This window comes from Papio anubis, chromosome 16, assembly GCF_008728515.1.
Source record: "Papio anubis isolate 15944 chromosome 16, Panubis1.0, whole genome shotgun sequence".
NCBI lineage: Eukaryota > Metazoa > Chordata > Mammalia > Primates > Cercopithecidae > Papio > Papio anubis.
The window spans coordinates 1113034-1132429 of record NC_044991.1 but is presented as its reverse complement, the minus strand read 5'-3'; positions in this window follow the sequence as shown (position 1 = coordinate 1132429).

Below are 19396 nucleotides of genomic sequence, written 5' to 3'. Positions count from 1 at the left end.
GCGGCGCCCAGCGGCAGGTGGAGAGTCCAATACACACGGGGTCTGCACAGCCAGGCATTTCTTCCCTGCCTTGCCCCTCTCCTGGGGCAGCGTTCCATGTTACTTTGTCTGAAAACAGAGTTCTTAGGCTCCCTAAAAAAACCCAGAGAAGACCTCATCACTTCACGATCTCAGATCCAAAAAACTCCCGTAGCTTTGGTTCTGTTCTGATGGAAAACCCTGATGCTGACCTCCGCCAGAACCTTCACAAAATGGGGTGGAACCAAGAGATTTATTTCTGTCCACGTTGTTACACGGGTCCTCGCAAAGAGGGCTCTGATGGGAGACTAGTCTGCTGCAAACATGAGAACAGCCTTGAAGGTGCAGTGGGGCTGGGGAGGCTGCAGGGTGAGGCCGGAGAGGCTGGAGGTGGGCAGTCATGCACGGGGCAGGGAAGGAGCCTGGTGGCCTCGCAGCCTGTGCGCTCTCAGGAAGCAGCCCCTGCCCTGGGACCTTCACCCCGGAGATGGCGGACTGGATCCCCACCTCATTTGTTGGCAGTTAGCAGATTTCTCAGAAAGTTCTCGTGGGAAAAGTCAAACCGCCGCTTCTGTTCCGTAGCTGTGCCACATCAGCCCCTCCCTTTACACAAGAAAGTGTTTCAAAGGCTTCAGAGCAAATTCATGTCGCAAAACAGAAAGTGCCTTTGGGAAGAGCTCAGGGCTGCTCTGAGGGTTCCTGCAGCGCCAGCCCTTCATCAAGCCACAGAGCTTTCCGCTGCGTAAAAGGCATCCCAGGGTCATTCCTCAAGGAGGTTCCCACACCACGTGCACCTGGCTGGCCTGGAAGTGGAGCCAGGCCCCTGCCTGCAGGTGAGGGATGCCCCAGACCTGCTCCCTGCACGTGGTGCCTGGACGTGCACCTGGGGGGTCTCTCCATCGGCCTAGAGTCGGGCATCCAGGGCCCGGAGAGGACTCAAGCTCTGCTGGAAGGAGGCTCGTTGTCTTTCAGGCTCCTGCGGCCGGAGGCCAGGGCTGCTCATGGCAGAGATCAGAGAGCGCTGAGTCCACACACGGGAGGAGGCTGGGAGGGGAGGGATGAGCAAGGCCTCGCAGGCCCAGGAGACGCACGGCTGCAGGACGACATGCGTGGCTGCGGGATGATGCACGGCTGCAGAACAACGTGCACGGCTGCCAAACGAGTCCACGCAGCGTCCACCTGACCACCCCGCACCATGTACTGAGGAAGACAGAGAAGCTGCAGGAGGGGAATGAAGGTTTCCAACGCCCCTGCTGGAAAGATCATCTCCTGCCCTAATCCGAAAAGTCAGGGAAAACTGTTCCCAGCTTTATTTTATTGTCAAAATGTATCCTTCAAGGTGGCTTTCACAGGTAGCCTTTTCCTGGGGACGCAGTGGGGGGATGTGGAACCAGAAGGGGATGGCATGGGAAGGTGATCCCAGCACACCTGCATAAACCAGAAATAAAATCCTAAGACCCCAACCCACTGAATGGATCTCTCCTCTCAGCCAAGGGGATTCCAAAGTAAGCCTGAAACACTAGTTCAGGCCGTGGCTTATTCTACCCTCCTCCCTTTGAAAGTCAGGCACAACTGAACAGCATTCACGTTAAAACGAGGATCTTAAGGCTGAAAAAAACAGACTCTTTGTAGCAATAAGGTGCCAATTCCAACCTAACATGATCGCGTGACAGACAGCAGGCCCTGAAAAAAATCAGAGTATTTTACCCCAAAATATATTTCTTTGACATATTTTGAAATGGCCCCACAAAGTGATCTCTCATGGGGAAAATCTATGTTCTGTAAAGAATTCCCTTCCTTTTCCAGAAAGATCCCCTTCCATCATCTAATTATCCTGATAGAGGAGAGATTAACCGAGTCTGACACCTTTTTAGGTCTGATAAGAGCCATCTATCCTCTATTCCCTTTGAAGCCTGTTCCCTGAAGGCTTCATCTACATAATGAGAACCTTGGTCTCCACAACCCCTTATCTTTACCCAGACATTCGTTTCTTTCTATTGATTCCAGATCTTCGGATAATAACTTAACTCATTCAACCAACTGCCAATCAGAAAATCTTTGAGTCCACCTATGACCTAGAAGTTTCCACTTCAGGCTGTCCTGCCTTTCCAGAGCTAATCAACGTACACCTTGCATGCATTGATTGATGTCTGCCTGTAACTTCTGTCCCCTAAAACACACAAAACCAACCTGTGACCCAGCCACGTTGGGCACATGTCCTCAGGACCTCTTGAGACTGTGCCTCAGGCCCTGGTCACTTGTACTTGGCTCAGAATAAATCCCTTCAAATATTTTAGAGTTTGTCTCTTTTTCGCTGACACGGGGCATGGGATTGTCATCTAATTACAAGTTCTGCGATCCATGTCCTGAAAATGAGCCCATGAATTCCATCCCACCCTGCCCCCGCCTTCATTCGGAATTCCATGATCACCCAATGCAAAGAAGTAGGAGGTGGTGTCCCATAGAACGTGAAGGGCTTTGCTTATCTAAAGGCCTTTTCCTTCCCCGTACAGGTCAAGACCAAAACCACTACAACCAGTAAAAGACCAAAACCACTACAACCAGTAAAAGACCATCTATAGACCAGCAGAAAGCTTCCCGTTTCCACCTAAGTGTTTATCCAGCAGCTATGAGTGGCTTTTGAAACTCTGTCCTTAAAATGAACAATAATAATCCCATCTAGCTGACGAGGAAGTCCTCCCAAACCCCTGCTCCCCACTCCACGCGTCCTTAGACGGAGCGTCTCCTCCATCACAGGGTCTGCTGCTCACTCACAGGTGGGTCTGGCCTTCCCAGCTGTGGTGCATTTGAATTGGTGGATGGTTCAAGCAGAGGGCCCTCCCTGGCGTGGGTGGGTCCCGTCCAATCTTTCGTAGAGGCCTCCCCAGAACAAAAGGGAAGAGTAAGGGAGAATTCGCCCTCCCGCCCTGACGGTTCTCAGACTGGGACTTCAGCCTTCTCCTGCCCTCGGACCGGACCTCATTCCATTGTTTTTCTGGGACTTCCGACGGTCACTGGCCGGTCTGCTCCTCTGAAGGGTCTTGATTCCAGGGAGCTTGCCGCTAAAACTGCCCTCTAAAGACAAAAATATATCAGCTTTAGTGGACCCAGTCACTTGTGTATGGTGTTTAAAATCTGTTTCCTGTCCAGAAGTGTCTGACCTCATCCCTCGTGTCTCTGTCCGCAGGAGAGGACACCCAGTGTCCAGCAGACACCCAGCGGCAGCTCTCACTCCGAGAATGACTTCCACCAGGAGGGATCGGTGAACTGGCCTCCAGTGGACATGGGGCCGTCTTGCAGGAATAGAACGTACCGGTGAGATGGAACCGCACTTTCCCATGGTAAGGGCCCACAGATGTTGCCATGTCTGTGCCATTTGTCTTCGGGTAAGACCTTCTCTCCCTACTCGGATCTCAGAAGGGGACCCAAGGGAACCCCTTCAAGTAGCTTAAGCTTCTAGGGGCAAAATGAAAGCACAGAGCACTTTCCAGCCACCACACCCTTCACCTGTTTCAATCTCCGCCTCACCCTGGACAGGAAACATGGCTCTGGGGGGGAGGGGGTGTCTCTGAGACACACACGGGTGGCCCAATGGCTCTTCCCAGGCCTGCGAGGGGCATCTTCCCGTGTGAAGGTGCCTGGCCTAGCTCCCCGCCGAAGGCACAATGCATCTTCAGGAGGAAATCCACAGCCCCCCTGAAGCCGAGAGGAGCTCACTGCTCTAGGCAGCAGAAGTCAGAGGCTGGGGGAGGCCCCCCCTACAGATGTCCCTCAGGGCAGAGAACTTGGAGACCAAAAGAGAATTTGTTCAATCCAGGAGAGAAACAGGTTTCTGAGTGAGTCCTTGGCACGTCCAAATCCCTGGTCTGTGACAGGGCTCCCCGCATCCCAAGAAAGCTTTCCCGAATAGAACTCAGCAGAATCTTCTCCTCAGACCACCCACTGCTCTCAGCACCGCACCTGGACCTGGACCCAGACACTCCTTCTCTGTCCCCAGCTGGCCTGACTTCATCTGCCCTGCTCCCTACACACGTCCCTGCCCCTTGACCATCCTACCAGCCCCAAGCCTTACTCTACCTGTGGAAGCTCCTCTTGCTGACCACAGAGAGTGGTGATAACAGCCACCACATGCAGGGCCCTCTCCACACAAGGCTCCTATGCATGCAACTCCTACCATTCATGGGAGACCCTATGACCAGGTAGCAATTACCGGGATAGCAGAGTGGCCCTGGCTCCCCAGCTCCCTCAGTGCCAGCCTTTCCTGCTGAAGGGTGTTGGAATTTGCCACCCCATAATGCACCACTTTGGCCCAGGGATTCTTTTGAGCTGAAGGCAGTTGATAAAAGGCAGATATAAGAAAAGCTCTCTATCCTCCCTAACTTGCAGGATGTAAATGACAAAGGATTTTGAAGATGAAAACTGAGGAGGGCATTGCCCTACCAGAAATTAAAGGCTACAATAAAGCTCTAACTGTCAAAACAGTGTGGCATTGGCACATGGACAGGCAAAACAAAAGCAAAAATCAGGGTGACAAGCAGTCAGTTCAAAGACATTCCCGAATTTATATCCAGAAATGAACATCCAGAAATGAAGCGTCTTGGTTCATTGGCAAGAGAATGGCTATTTCCTATTCTGGTTCCATATTTGACTCTCCACCTGGGAGAAAAAAAGAACAAAACTAGTATTTTATTAAAAAACAAATTAGAATCTACAAAGAACTCAAACAAATTTACAAGAAAGAAACAAACAACCCCATCAAAAAGTGGGCAAAGGATATGAACAGATACTTCTCAAAAGAATATATTCATGCAGCCAACACACAGATGAAAAAATGCTCATCATCACTGGCCATCAGAGAAATGCAAATCAAAACCACAATGAGATACCATCTCACACCAGTTAGAATGGAGATCATTAAAAAGTCAGGAAACAACAAGTGCTGCAGAGGATGTGGAGAAATAGGAACACTTTTACACTGTTGGTGGGACGGTAAACTAGTTCAACCATTGTGGAAGACAGTGTGGTGATTCTTCAAGTATCTAGAACTAGAACTATCATTTGACCTAGCCATCCCATTACTGGGTATATACCCAAAGGATTATAAATCATGCTGCTATAAAGACACATGCACACATATGTTTATTGCAGCACTATTCACAATAGCAAAGACTTGGAACCAACCCAAATGTCCATCAACAATAGACTGGATTAAGAAAATGTGGCACATATACACCATGGAACACTGGGCAGCCATAAAAAAGGATGAGTTCATGTCCTTTGTAGGGACATAGATGAAGCTGGAAACCATCATTCTCAGCAAACTATCGCAAGGACAAAAAAACCAAACACCACATGTTCTCACTCATAGGCGGGAATTGAACAATGAGAACACTTGGACACAGGAAGGGGAACATCACACACCGGGGTCTGTCGTGGGGTTGGGGGAGGGAGGATGGATAGCATTAGGAGATATACCTAATGTAAATGACAACTTAACGGGTGCAGCACACCAACATGGCACATGTTTACATATGTAACAAACCTGCACGTTGCGCACATGTACCCTAGAACTTAAAGTATAATAAAAAAAAATTTTTTTAAAGCATATTAGAGATAGACTAAAATCTGAAAGTAATAAATAATCTAACCATATTACCCCAAAACTTAAGAGAATGTTTATATACACTTCTTAAAGAAGGAAACTCAAATGCTGTCAAGGACACATAGATCTATTTAAAGCTGTCTTTAACAACCTGGAGAGAAGAAGCATGTGTCAAAACCCAAGTCATAGACTGGAGAAATGTGGGATGTGATTGGGCAGAAGACAGCCTCTGCCCTAGAGGAAATGTGGTGTAAAGGGGGAAAGAGAGCCCATCCAGTCATTTAAGCGAGAACAAGCTAGACAAGGTGATCCACACAGCCAGCAGCATAAGAAGACACACGGGATTCAGTACGGTCACAGAAACACAGGATAACAGATGATGAAATGTGCTTTTCTTCCATCCTCAAGCTGGCAGCTGTGTAAAGCGCATCCACGTCTGGTCCTGGCAGGATGTACAGAAACCAACTCCTCATTGCAGGTGGAAGTAGAAACGGCTCCAAACACTTTGGAAAATCACCAGGCCATACACACTGGCATCTAAAATGCATTCCCAGTGCAAGGGACCTCTTCCTGAGACATCACAGCATCAGACCATGAGGACCTGTGTCCACCTGGTGATGATGGCAATGACTGTGGTGGTGATGGTGATGGTGCCAAAGATGGTGATGGCTATGATGGTTGATGATAGTGGTGATAGTGATGATGATGACGGTGATGATGATGGTGACGGTGATGGTGACAATGGTGGTGAGGTGATAATGGTGGTGATGATGGTGATGATGATGGTGATGATGATTATGGTATTGATGATATGGTGATGGTGATGATAATGATGATGATGATGGTGATGGTGATTATGATGGTGATGGTCATGGTGGTGATGATGATGGTGATGATAATGGTGATGGTGGTGATGGTGATGGTGATGATGGTGATGGTGGTGATGATATGGTGATGATGGTGGTGATGGTGATGCTGATGGTGATGATGGTGATGATGTTGATGATGATATGGTGATGATGATGATGGTGATGATGATGGTGGTGATGATGACAGTGATGGTGGAGATGGTGAAGACAGTGATGGTGATGATGGTGATAATGACAGTGGTGAGGTGATCATGATGATGTTGGTGATAGTGACAGGGCAACTGCACATACTTGAAGGATACTCAGGAGTCACACAAGGTGGACTTGGACCAGGGAGGCCTGCCCACCACAAAGAGAAGGCAGCTCGTAGGCAGGCAGAACCTTGCTGGAATTCTCGTGCCTGGGGTACAGTACATCCTGCTCTCTTATTCTCAATGATCTTCCACCCATACATTCATACTAGTGCTATGAGAGTGGCAAGGAGATGCAAACCCAACTGCTTGTCCTCTACATGCAAACATCAGATGCTTGTAATCCAAACTCAAATTTATTAGTTCCTGCAACATCATGTTGCCACCTTCTATATCAACTCTAACTACTGATGCAGTAGCTTTAGACCTCATCCCTCTAGCTTGACCCCATTTGTCCCTGCCTGCCCCCAAGGGAAAAGAGTGTTTTCTTTGTGCATAGCAATAAGAGTGGCATTTTGGAGCACACACCATGTACTGACTCTGTGCAAGAATTCCCCACTGGCATAATACCCCCCAGCATCTTGGTGACAGATGTTGTTATTAATTGGAAGTCAGCACAGCTGGGAAGGGAGGAGACTCACTGGAGGCCAGATCTACCTGACTCCCAGCTACTCTCAGGATTCATTCAGCATTCTCCACCTTGTGCCTTACACAGGCAGAAACCAGCTATACATATATATGTATATATAAGGTGCTGTCACTTGGAGGCTCATAGCTGTTGTGATTGTGCTATTTTGAACTCCTTGGATGTCAACTTACACCTCACCCAGCAGGACAGAGTCGCTGACCCCGGAGAACCTCAGTGCTGTAAGTTAACCAAATTCCTCCAGGAAGCAGGAAAATATCACTCAGAACCCAAGACGCGGAGACAATGAAATAAAATTAGTTTTTAAAAATGTTGTGTTTCTCCCAACATTTTTTTTCTTAAACTTACTGCCTATTATTTCTTATCCACTAGGGAGCATTAACAGATGATTAAGCAAATGGACAATTAGTAAAGAAAATACTAATGGCAAGAAAAATGGAGAAAAGCGGTCTCTACTCACATATGTTCAGTTTTCAAACACTCCTTGACTAGGTCAGAGCAACGGAACAACTTTTTTGATAATAGTAATGGTGATGAGTGTGGTGATGATGGTAGTAATGGTGTTGGTGATGGTGATGATGACGATGGTGGTGAAGACAGTGGTGGTGATGGTGATGATAGTAATTTGATGACGGTGTTGATAGTAGTGGTGATTATGGTGGTGATGGTGGTAATGATGATGGCAATGGCATGACGGTGGTGATGATGGGAGTAATGGTGTTGGTGATGGTGATGATGATGGTGATGACAGTGGTGGTGATTAAGTGATTATAGCAATCTCCACGACAGTGCTGATGCTGATTAGCAGTGATCATGCGGCGATGGCGGCGGATGATTTGCGGGTACCGATGATGACAAATGGTGATGATGGTGATGATGATGGGTTAAGTGACGGTGATGATGGCGATCACTTACGATGATGACGGCGGATGGCGGGATGATAGCACCTGATGGATCTGCGCTGGATAGTAGCGGCGGATTATGGTGGTGATGGTGGCGGTAATGATGATGGCAATGGTGCTGACGGTGGTGATGATGGTAGTAATGGTGTTAGTGATGGTGATGGTGATGATGATGGTGATGACGTTGGTGATGGTGATGATAGTAATTTGATGACGGTGTTGATGTTGATAGTAGTGGTGATTATGGTGATGATGGTGGTAATGATGATGGCAATGGTGATGATGGTAATGATGATGGCAGTAATGGTGGTGATGGTGATGATGGTGATTATGATGATGATAGTGATGGTGGTGATGATGGTGATGATGTGATGGTGATGGTGGTGAAGATGATAATGGCTGTGGTGGTGATGATGATGATAATGATGGTGATGACAATGGTGGTTATAATCATAATAATGCTGAAAACCCTACACACAGCACTTACAAGGCATTGTGCAAATATCTGACATCATTTGCTATTTTCCATTTCCCCATCCCCCCACCCTTCAACCCCACCCTCCATACTCCCTTTATCCTCTCATCTTTCATCCCCCATGTCCCCTTCCCCATCCCTAATTCCCTCATTCCTTCTGTCCTCCATTTATTCATTCATTCATCTGTTCAGTCATTCATTTGCCACCTCCTGAGTACCAGGATCACTAGGTCTTACTGTAGGCTGAAAGCTTTGTGAATTACTAGAATATTCGGAAGTTCCTTTTGCCCATCCTCCTGCCTCTAGGTAGAGTTAGTGCATCTTTATCCTCAGGGAAGAGATTAACTCAGACATTGCTGGATTCCATCTCTGAAGCACAAGGAGGAACCGGCTCAGCCTCCTGAGTAGTTCTCTGATCCTGGAGAACCCCAGTGCTGTAAGTTAAGTGTGTGTGTGGATGGAAGATCCTAGAGAAGACATCAGGATATACTCTATCCCAGCCTGGCAGGGACACACTGCCCACCTGGTGAGTGGGTTTCTTTTGGGGCACATTGGGGTTGCTCAGTGCAGTGTTGGGGACAGGGACAGCTGGGGCCCTGGGTGCCTTGGGGTTGCTCAGTGCAGCATGGGGGACAGAGACAACTGGAGCCCTGGGTGCCTTGGGGTTGCTCAGTGCAGCATGGGGGACAGAGACAACTGGGGCCCTGGGTGAAAGGTGGGAACCCTCAGAGCTGCAGCTTTCACTTGCTCTAGAAAACACCCAGCCACGGCCCCACAGGCTCCCCGTGTCACTGGGTCTCACATGGAATGCAGATTTGAGGCCCAGGAAGTGCTCGATCTGCTGCCCCCAGCTCCACAGGGGGCCTCACAATCAGCCAGCATGGGAGGTGATGGCACCCGTGGGGAGCACTGCAGCCCAGGCCCCTCCAGCAGTGCAGCACTCGGGATGAAGAGCTCGGCAAGGAGCCCGGGAGCAAGGAACACATGACTCACAAACCTCCGGAAAATGTCCGGGAATGGAGGGAACCAAGTTCCGGTAGATGGGAGGCTGGAGGAGGGAAGAACCAGGCAGAAGGTCTCTGTCTTTCTAGGTTTCCAGTTGACAGACGTCCCCCTGGTGACGCCCGACCGCATCGACACCGTGAAACAAAGATCCCCAACGCCATGCTGAGAGGGACCCCACCACCACCATGTGTCACCGGGGCCTGTGCATTGCAGGGCCCGGTTCCTCGTGGGAGCTCCCTGAGGAGTCTGTGCGCTATGGGGGCTCTGGGAGCTGCCTGGGTTATGATACGGGAGTGAGTCTGGGCGGCCCTGGGCTGATGGAAGACACGGCTTTAACCCACCCGCCTCCGTGGCTTACTGTGAGCTGGGCAGAGACTGCAGCACTTACTACTGAAGCCACCTCCTGTTCAGCAACCTGCAGAGTGGGTGCTCCTGTCCCCACAGACCGGGAGGCTGAGGCAGGAGAGGCTAAGGAGCAAAGCCAAGGCCGGGGGGCTCGGGGGTCTGGGAGCAGCAGAGCCGGGTCTGTGCCCAGATGCAGGCTTGCAGGCTGCCCTGCCAGTGCCAAGCTCAGCTGCCCAGGATAGCTTCCAGGTGCAGGCCCCAGACCCCAGGAGCGGCCCCCAGTGCCCGAGCTCTGCAGGCAGGGCCCTGCTGCACAAGCACCACTCACGACCAGGACACCATTCAGAATTATGAATTTTAAAACGCTCTAAAACTCACATTTTAATGCAGCCTCCATTTAGAGAGTAAGAAGGTTTCTTGACTATATTCCCTACGGGAAATTAATTTGGCCTTGGGACTCTATCATTTCCAGATGCATCTGAGATTCTACTCCTCCGATTTTTCCAACAGAAATAGGCCTCCTGGGCCCTATACAAACCCAAGCACTGTGTTCATCAACACCAGCTCACCGGCATGAGAAATGCACCGTGGCGCACAGAGAAGACAGAACATCCTCAGCCGCGGCTGGGAGGACTCTGGCAACCAGCGTGGGGATGGCCGAGCCGTTGTTCTCCTCGCCTGCACCTCCTCCTCCAGCCTGGATCTCCGAAGCAAGCCTGATATGGGTCTCCTCGCCCTCCCCTGACCCCCCGCAGCCCCAACAGTCCCCTCTTTGGGGCCATGACTGCCTTGCAAGTCTTCTACCCTGAATGGCTGTTGGTGGATCTTCCCTTCTGCCTGGAATTCGCGGAGGGCAGGGGCTGTGGGTGAAAGCACATAGGATTCCAAGGCTGTCCCAGGTGGCTCAGGTGAGACGCCCAGGTGTGTAGCTCCTCCCTGCCCAGGAAGCCCCACCCAGCGAGGCGGGGCCACAGAGCCACTCACCTGTGCTCCACCTGGCACTGCCCTCATCTGCCCTTTGTTTCTCACGCGTGAAATTCCACCAGCTATGGAATTCATGAACAGGCATGGCCACGGGAGCACCCTCCCCACGCTCTAGAGCTGCGCTTGGTGCTCCCGTCCACAGAGTGCGATGTCCTAAGCTGCCCTGGCATTTATTCTTTCTTAAAACTGAACACCAGGAGCTGCAGATCCGATGTCCCTTTCCCTCGACTGAATCAAGGGGACGGCTTCCGGGCAGGCGGACAGCAGCACGCTGCAGCGAGGCCCCAGATGCCACCAAGATACTGACCCATTCTGCTGCCAGGTCACCTACGTTTCAGAAGACATTTCCTGGTTAAATTAATAAACGATGCAATGGCACAGACCCTGCTCAATTAAAGAAGCCATAGATGGATTTTTTTGCTGAGGCATCTGTGAAACCTCTGAAATTAAACGCAAAATTTGTGTATCAACTTAAATGTGCTTTTCGAGGGAGGGGAGTTCTAATTATATGTGATTCTCGGTTTATTGTTGTCCATTTTCACCAGGCCGTGCAGTGTGCACTTTGGCACCTGATTTGTGCTGTAAACATTCTCTCCATGTGTGAAATGTGTCCTTGGTGGGGAGGAGGCTGAGGACCCTGCCCCAGACCTTCCTGGGCGTCCTGAAGGACAAAGCACCACATCTGCTGCAGAGAGTCTGCCTGGAGAGTCTCCACAGGAAACACCCAGGCCCTGGCAAAGCCACTCTGGTGCAGGCTTCAGAATGGTCTGTGGGTGGTGATCACTTTTGATGTCATCCGCATTTAGGGAGAGGCCATGCAGACAGCCAGGTAGGCCTCACCCAGATCTTCAGCAGCTGCTTCAGTGGCATGGTCAGTTCAGACACCAGAGGCACAGCTATCGCCTTTCTTACCCTGTTGCTGCCACTACACATGTTCCAGAATCCATGGTGTTGGGGGCCAGGAACCTCGAGCCCCCACATCCCAGAGGCTGCCTCTCTACGCTCACTTTGCTTTGTTAGCTCAGGCCTTGGGAGGAGGAGGGCATGGCAGAAAGGCAGTGCTGGGGTCCCCCAACGCGTGAGTAAGCTGTTCTTACTGAAGTCACTGAAGTCTTACTGCCTCTTCCCATGAGCCAGCCCACACGATAACACAGGTGTGGGCACACAGACAAGGTGTGAACATGTGAAAGGGAGTAAAGAAGGCACAGTACAGTGGCTCATGCCTGTGGTCCCAGGGCTTTGGGAAGCCAAGGTGGGAGGATCGCTTGAGGCCAGTTCAAGGCTGCAGTGAGATATGATGGTGCTACTCCATGCCTGCCTGGGCAACAGAGCAAGACCCTGTCTCTGGAGGAAAAATAAAAAGGAATTAAGAAATACTGTTTTTCATAATTCATGCCATTGTCATCCAAGAGAATCAGCTGCAGTCCTGTTAGAACAGAGCCGGTGCTCCTCAAATGCTGATGACATCAGAATTGATCCCTACCTGCAGACCATTTACACCCACCGACAGAACACAGTCGCTTGTTAGAAAAAGGCACAAAAAAGCCCCACTCATGATTTCAACAAAATATCAAATACCAAGGAGTAAACATGAGGGTAAATATTCAAGACCTACGATGTCAGAAAAGGCACAGTTTCATCAAAGGACACAGCAACCCATGAGTTTTCCTGTGGATTGATGGAGTGACCTGCCCAGTTCCTCCCCAAAGACTTAACATTATGATTCTTGGCTGGTTTATCTATAAATTACATGCAATTTCTGTGATATTGGCAGCAGCAGAAGTTTGAAGGGACTCTCACAAAATGATTGCCATTTTCACTGGTGAGAATAAAAAAGAAAAAAGGTAAAAAGAAAGATTAGTGAATAAGGACAATTTTACTAAAACATTTACAAATTATAAAACTATGATAATTTTGAAATGTTGGTTCTAGGAAGGACTAAATAGAATGAAAAGTCTGGTGTTGGGGGATATATGCCGAACCATTCACTGTGTGAAAACGTGGGGATTCTCATCAAGGGAGAAAGAACAGCCCCCACCCAGCCAGGTCCTCCCTGCTTAAAAACTGAGGCAAGAAATAATGCACTTAGATGCTCACCTCACACCTGCACCAAAATAAAATCCTAATGGATGGGCAAACGTTAAAGATGAAAAAGTTACATGAAAAGAAACACTTGGCCTCATATCCTGCAGACAGTGATTCTCTCCTCTCAGGTAGAGACAGATACAATGAAGCAAAGAAGATGATGGAAATTTTGAAAAAATGCCACTCATTTCTCCAAAACAAAGTGAAACAGCAAAAGAAAAACCTGGATGAAATATTTACAACTTATTTGACAGCAAAGTTCTCAAAACTCTTCATCAATAGAAATGGGCAAATTGCATGAACAGGCAGTTAACAAAAAGGAACTATGAAGGCCCAATATCAATAGGAAAAACAGCGTCACTGATTATCAGAGGAATAGCAATTAAAACCATTAGGCTTTATGACACTTACAGAATAAATATTAAACTGAAGGATAATTTAAAACCACAGTTGTCCGTGGCAAATCAGTACCATCATGTGGCACGAAAACAAATAAATTCAAGATCATGTGGTACAAATTTCACTGGGTATATTCAAGCCTTAAAAAGTGTTGATCTATTTAGCATGTCACTTAATTTCTGAAAACTTATTTTAAGCAAATAATGAAATGCAAAGATTGTCATATAGATGTGTGTATCCATATCATGAAAAAAGTGAAAAAACTGAAACCACACAGGAGTAAGAATACAACCAGTGAATACAGTTGGTTTTGTATCTGTTATCAAACACTGCGTTCCTTACAAAAGGACAAGTTTAGCCTCTCTTGCATATCTATCTCTCCTCTCTTTTTCTTTTCTCTCCGTTTGTCTCTCTTTGTTTCCCTCCCTTTCTCTTTCTCTTCCTCTCTCTCTTTCTCTCTCCCACTCTCTGTCTCTCCCTCTCTCTCCTTCTCTCTCTTCATCTCCAATCTCTCTCTCTCTCTCCCCACACAAACACACACCTTTTACTTTATCTCCCCACCCCCTCCCCTCTCACCTTCCATCATGGACTGACACAGCAATAAGGCCCTGGCTAGATGTTGGCCCCTTGGACTTCCAAGTCAAATGCACAGCAACAGAAACTTGTTAAATAAATTCTTTATATATTCACATGATAGAATAAGATGCAAATTATTTTTATGTATATAAGAGGAAAACATTTAATAAACATAAAATGACCACATATATTATTAAAGGAAAAAAATTGTATGAAATAGTACATTTCCCATAATTCTCACTTTGTAAACATAAAGTACTTATCTATGGACACAATGAGAAAATGACTTGAAGTACCAAGAGTTTAGCCATTAGCTGTACCAGTGGATTATAAGCAAATTCTGTTACGTGCATACACACACCTATGTGTGTTCATGTATTTGTACATAATTTTTTAAATTTTCTTTTATAGACAAGCAATAGCTTTATAATCTCTATAGTCAGTATAAATGAGTGACTGGGCGCAGTGGCTTACACCTGTAATCTCAGCACTTTGGGAGGCCGAGGTGGGCAGATCACGAGGTCAGGAGATCGAGACCATCCTGGCTAATACAGTGAAACCCTGTCTCTACTAAAAATACAAAAAATTAGCCAGGCGTGGTGGCAGGCGCCTGTAGTCCCAGCTACTGGGGAGGCTGAGGCAGGAAAATCACTTGAACCCGGGAGGCAGAGGTTGCCATGAGCCGAGATTGCACCACTGCACTCCAGCCCGGGCAACAAAGCAAGATTCCATCTCTAAATAAATAAATAAATAAATATAAGCAACAAAAAATAGAAACAAGTGAGCACATCATTTGTGGTGTCCAGGCACTATACCAGCAAACACAGTTGGTTTTGTGTCTGCCATGGCACTGTTAGTTCCATGGTGCGGGTTAGCAAGGTGCCTGTCCACGCCTCAGTCTGAGATGAGTTCGAGCTGAGGCACCACCAGGCACTGCTTGGATGCTGCAACGCTGCCTTCTATTTGCAGCCCTTCTATGTCCCCAAATCTCAGGCCGGGGGAACTAAGCCCCCGACCTCCCGCTGCCCTTACAACTGGCTTTTGGAGAAGCCCCCAAGAAAATAGAGGTGAGTCAAGGTCTGGAGAGTTGGGTCCTGTGGTGGGCAGATTCCCAGCACCCTGCTGTGTTGTGGGGAGCACGGGGCTTCCCCACCTGAAACTCAGAGCCCTGCCCTCCATCCCAGCAGCCGCCAGCCTCAGGTTGGAAGGCCCTAAACCCTGATGCCGCGTGCAGAGTCTCGCTGCTGGGCAGCTGCGTGTGTAAAGACGTGAGGGGTGGAGAATCTTTGGAGCAAACGCTGCTTCTCAGGGAGACACAATCTGGAATTCAAAGTTTTGAAATTGCATTTTCCTTTTTAAGGAAGTAGCAGATAATATTTGTAGAAAATGTACTGCACTGAGGAAAGTATACAGGAGAATGTGGAATTCATCTGTGTTCTCCAAGCCTGCTGTCACCAGTGTAAATATTTTGGTGTGTTTCCTTCCAATCTCTTTTCTTTACGTACTTTTAAGTTAAATGCAAATCACACTGTAAAAACGCCTGGCATTCTGCTTCTTCACTGCTGGTGCGTCCTCATCTTCCACACGCTACAGTCTGAATGTGGTTCTCCTAAAGCGTGTGCTGGAGACGGAATCTCCAAAGCAACAGCGTGGGGAGGTGGGGGCTCTAGGAGGTGATGAGACCCCCACCCTCAGGAATGGATGAATGCCATTATGGCAGGAGTGGGTTCCTCATTAAAGGATGAGCTCAGCCCTCTCTTGGGCACCCCCTTTCCCCCCACTGCCTGCTGCCCTTCACCCTGGGCCATGGGATGACACAGCAAGAGGGTCCCACCCCATGCTCCCCGCCAGCCTTGGACTTTCCAGCCTCCAGAACTGTGAGCCAGTAAATTTCGTTCATTATCAATTACCCGGTCTATGGAATTCTGAGATAGCAGCACAAATAGACTAAAATACATGAACATGAGAATCCCTCAGCCAGGACTCCCAAGGCCACAGAGAGCCCCGTTGTGCTGGTGAGCCACCCTCACCCAAGTCCCGCTTCTGTCGTGGACGCTTGGGTGTTGCCAAATTCCCTATTAAAAACATGTCAGGGACATCCTCACCCATGGATCTTTGTGCAGATCTCCAAGGAGGTCCTTCTGTTTGGGAGACTTGACAAGTCTCCAAAGGAGAAAGAAGCTCGGCCCGTGGTGAGGTGCACAGACTTGGGAGCAAGCTTTCCAGAGCCTCGTTGCTTCATCCACAAAGTGGGAGAGAGGAAGCTGATGTCTCCCCAAGGGCTGGCGTGAGGATCCAATGATCGTGTTCATGCAAAGTGTTTGGAACAGTGCCTGCTACACAGGAAACAGGATCATGACTATCGTCACCACGATTAATGTGGTGCTCAGGCCTCTCCTGGGTGCCCGGGATTCAGCTGCGATGAACAGGACAAAGTCCAGATCTCATGGGACCGGCATAGGGGTGACCTCAGGGAGGACAACAGACAAAATGGGAGCCCAGGAACCGGGAACAGGGATTCCGGCAGATCTGGGTTTCTCATCTTGTGGTTTGGGAGCCTACATGTGGATACTCGCAGGAGTGGGAAGGCCGGGGCTGGGACAGGCAGTGGGGATCTAGCTGCGGAGGCTCCCTCCAGGAGCACAGCTGTGGTGTGTTCGTCCCAGCAGTGGGGCCTCCAAGACTCACAGCTCCAGAGGGCTGGGACATGTGGTCTGATCTGGCCCAAGCAGAGTGGACACCTGAGGCGGGGGTCGGGGGGCTCCCTCTCAGCCCCCGCCCAGATCCATGGACACAGGAAAGATGTTCCATCCTCAGGGCCACAGCCAGGGCAGGGACGATGTTTGGCAAGAGGGGCGGGAGACCCTGAAAACAAGGCTGGGCGTGCTGATGTGAGCGACCAGAGGTCGGGGAAGGAAAAGGTGACTCACGCAGCTTTCAGGTCCTGCTGCTGGAATGGCTGGATCCTGGTGCAAATTTCTGGATGCCAAAGTGCATTCCAGAAAAATCTGTCCTGGCATTGCCCAAAAGTGCTTGTTTCATGGCCATTCACTTGTGATGAATTTTCAGGAAAAGCAAAAAGCAAAGCAAGTATGGCAAGAAAGTTGTCAAGTTAACAAGGCAAAATTGCCATCTCTGTCTCTCTCCAAATTCCACTTGGACCCTAAGTGACCAGACGTCCAGAGGGAGCCAAGGGTGCTGGTCAGACATCCAGAGGGAGCCGAGGGTGCTGGTCAGACGTCCAGAGGGAGCCGAGGGTGCTGGTCAGACGTCCAGAGGGAGCCAAGGGTGCTGGTTTGTCGGGCACCCACCCATGCTCCAGAAATTACACAGGAAGCTGGAGACATTCTCATGTTCACAGCCACAGCTCTGTTCCTTTAAGGTGCAAGCTCCCTGATTACACGGGAAGCTGGAGACGTTCTCATGTTCACGGCCACAGCTCTGCTCCTTTGAGAAATAAACGGCACCATGTTTCTTTTGGTGAGTTTGCCTTTTTCTTAGTGATGGTAAAAGTGGTGTGTATGTTAAGGTGAGTGACTCAGGACCAAGGTGAGTCCTGACTCCTCTTGGCTTTGTGCTGAGACCACCTGGGAGAGTCAAGGGAGCATGCAGGACAGTCCCTGCTTCCGCTCCCCAGGAACACGTGGCCGAGGGCATGCAGCCGGTGGCATCCGGAGGCGGCGGTGGGGCTCCCTGAAGGTCCTAGCACTCCAGCAGCACAGGGACGTGCAGGCGGATCAGCCGGAGGGAGAGTCTGCTTTTCTCAGTTCCTATATGAGAAGGTCAGAGCCCCTCTAAGAGACAGACAGCCATCTAGTTCCCATCTCAGGAGAAAGTGGAACCGCCAGGCCATGCCCATTAGAATCAAGTGCGGTTTTCACAAGACTTTGCTGGAAACTGGGAAGATGGACCCCACACCCTTTCCTGGGAAGAAAAGAGTGTGTTTTACACACGTGCTCCCGCCAGGGGAGAACAGAGGGGAGGCGAGCCAGGCACAAAGCTGGCACGTGGGATGAGTGAATCAGACGCGGCTGCCTTTGCGTTCTCGGTTCCTCCAAACATGAGACGCTCGAAATAGGGTCTCTGTCTGAGGGGTGGACACAAAACAGGGACCGCGGTCTGCGCCTCCTCAGAGTAACGGCACCTGAAGGACTTCAGCGTGACGCGTCCACGGGGTGGGAGGCCTGGAGTCACTGGAGGCCACACTGTGTTCCTGCATCTGGAATATGGCAACTGGGAGTCCCTGCTCAAGCCCCCACTCCAGGCCAGGGAGTGGCCGGTAGAGGGACCCGAAGGCGGGAGGGCAGGAAGTTCCCACAATTGCAGTGGCAACACCAATCAGTATCCACGTCCATCCAAATGGACAGTTTTCCCTTCATACTCTAAAGTAAACCTGTATAATACATAACTGCATATGTACTGATTCCCTTTATTACATATGTGTATGTATTTACTCCCTCTATTACATATATATGTTTGTAATTATTCTCTTTATTACATGTGTGTACGTATGTATTTATGTGTCTGCTTTATTACGTACCACATGTATGTATCCCCTTTGTTACACACATGTTGTATGTATGTATGTGCTACACACTGAATGTGTCCCCCAAAAATGTCTATGTTGGAACCCAACACACAGCATCATGGGGTTAGGAGATGGGGTCTTCACGAGGTGGTGAGGTCACCAGGGCAGAGCCCTTATCAATGAGATTAGCACCCCTATGAACAGACCCTAGAGAAACACCCATCCCTTCTGCCACAGGAGGAGACAGCAAGAAGACAGCTGCCGGTGAACTGGGAAGAGAGCCCTCACTAGAACGGGCCACTGGACACCCCCACCTTGGACTTCCAGCCATCAGAATGCCAGGAAATCCTTGTCTTCTGTGTATAAGCCCACAGACGATGGTATTCTGTTGTAGCAGCCGGAGCTAAAATGGTTTATGTGTGTGCCCATGTGTGTATATTGTGGGTGTGCCCATGTGTGTCTGTACATGCATGTGTGTGTATTGTGGGTGTGTCTGTTCATGCATGTAAAATCCATGTGGCACGATATGGGTGTGTCCCAAAACATTACGTGCGCCCATGTGTAGAGCATTGTGTTGCAGGTCTCAGACGCAGTACGTGTGCACCCATGTGTACATTATTATAGGTGGGTTCACCATGCATGTCTGTGCCCATGTGTGCATATTGTGGGTGTGTCTGTACGTGCATGTGTGTATCCATGTGTACATATTATGGGTGTGTCTGTACATACATGTGTTTACCCATGTGTGCATATTATGGGTGTGTCTGTTCG